Below are 2,122 nucleotides of genomic sequence, written 5' to 3' on the forward strand. Positions count from 1 at the left end.
GTTCCACCATGAATGTTGTTTTCTGGGTCAGAACGTTGGTTTGAGTCAATGGCCACATGCGAATTAATGTTGATTGGATCTACGGCTCAAGTTCCAATGGGGTCGACGAGTGGCCTTTCATCCCCGGGAGTCAGATTGTTATTCTCATCTTGAAGGCCAGCTTCGTTGTCGATAGATAGAGCCATTAATTGAGAGTTCGTCAGTTTTAACCTAAAATCAAATACACTTCCAAGAGAAAGTGTAAAATAGTGTATTTTGCAGAGATTCGTACCAAATAACCAATGTTATCCTTAGCCCCACGGTGGGCGCCAAACTATTTACTCGAAAAATGGATAGAGTTGAATTTATACGTAGTTCGAAGGATACGTGGTGTAATTGGTACAAATTGGAAGGATAAGTAAAAATGTATCGAATAGTGACTGTAAAAAGAGATGAATACAAACCCAAATAGAGCAAAAAATATTTGCTTAAACGAACAGATGAAACAATAAATAAAGCCCAAAGAATGATAATATTTGCTATAAGTTGTGTAAATCTCTATAATCTCTGAATGTGGAGTGTATGAACGAGTATTCCAATATGTGAATCAATGAATCCCTGCCGCCTTACAAATGGCAGCCACTCTAATATAATAGAGGAATCCTACTTTAGATATAATTAAAAATACATAGTGGGGATCCCATGATAAATTAATCAATTAGCTTTTCCTTGATTTCTGCCGAGATTCTCTCCCTTAGTGCGGCTATAACGGCTTTGTTGTCCCTTGACTCGAGCTCGATCGGTCTCTAGGACTCGAGCTCGATATCAACTCGAGCTATGATTTTCGAGCTCGACTTTGACTTGTTCTCGATACTTGATCGGTCTCTGGGTCTCCGATCTCGACCTCTATCTGGGCTCGATATCGATCTCGGCCGATCCCGACCTTGGTCGGTTTCTTGGGCTCGAACTCAACAGCCCGACTTTACATCATAACTCGATATTATAATGACGAACCTCGGTCCATGATTCCCCAAACTCGATCAGTCACACGAGAACAAACTCGGTTTTGACCGTATACAATGTGAATGATATATTTCTCAAATTTGATTGGAAAAGAAAAGAGTCATATATAGTTTTAAAATTGAGTGAAGAAAAGCAAAATACCGTGAGTGTTAGTTGTTTAATGCATGGTAGATGCGGGATTTGAAGTTACATGATTTTGTTTTCAGCAATGTATATGTGATAAAGTATAACCATTCAAACAATCTACGTGAAAAGCACAGTGGTAAACCACATGATGGTTGTATACTATTAGCATACCATTATGAGATTTTGTAAATTATTTGCATATGTTAAACGATAAAAGTGTGCTCATTCAAGTTGATTAACAACACATGGTACGTTCTCATACAATGAAGATCATGAAAGTAACGAAAAGAAAGGAATAATTTAGTGTATATCAATATATAAAGAATAATTAACGAAAGAGGTTATGTAGTCAAGATGGCCGAGTTGGTCTAAGGCGCCAGTTTCAGGTACTGGTCCGAAAGGGCATGGGTTCGAATCCCATTCTTGACAATTCCTTTTTCCCCCTTTAACTCTCCTTTATTGCTTTGCTTTTAGGAGCTTTTCGATTTCTTTTGTTTGTTTTTTCTTTCACAAGGATTTCCTTCTGGAAATGGTAAAAATAGATTGCACCAACTTGATTCAGTAGAAATTATTTGGGATAGCCACTTTTTAACGCGTTGTTTAGTTTTTATTTAGTATTTTTAATGTTGAGCAAAAATATCCACTACTTTATTAAAATTAATACGAAAAGACGTTTTTATCCTTTTTTCAATAAATATTAAGGGGTCGATTGGTTCACGGATAGAATTATTCCGGGATTATAATCCTGGGATTATAATCTTGGAATAAATAATCCCTTGGGTTACTTAGTGCTATTACTTTGTTTGGTTCATTGGATTAAAACTGGGATATAACATATATAATCCAAAACATGTGTTTGGTTTAAAGTTGGATAAACTTGGATAAAATTCTATTTCCTATTAACCTTAGATATTTCAGGACTAATACAAACTTAAACAATATTTTTCTTAACAAAAAACTCCACCCAACAATCTTTTCTTATTATACTAAACTC

The 2,122-nt window shown here is 35.8% G+C and overlaps 1 non-coding gene across 1 annotated transcript; it reads left to right on the forward strand.

Annotated features, from left to right (window-relative positions):
• The first annotated feature begins 1,476 nt into the window (after positions 1 to 1,476).
• TRNAL-CAG (transfer RNA leucine (anticodon CAG)) lies at positions 1,477 to 1,557 on the forward strand. Its single transcript has one exon. It is a non-coding gene; the product is annotated as a tRNA-Leu (tRNA).
• The last annotated feature ends 565 nt before the right edge of the window (positions 1,558 to 2,122 follow it).

This window comes from Nicotiana tomentosiformis, chromosome 5, assembly GCF_000390325.3.
Source record: "Nicotiana tomentosiformis chromosome 5, ASM39032v3, whole genome shotgun sequence".
NCBI lineage: Eukaryota > Viridiplantae > Streptophyta > Magnoliopsida > Solanales > Solanaceae > Nicotiana > Nicotiana tomentosiformis.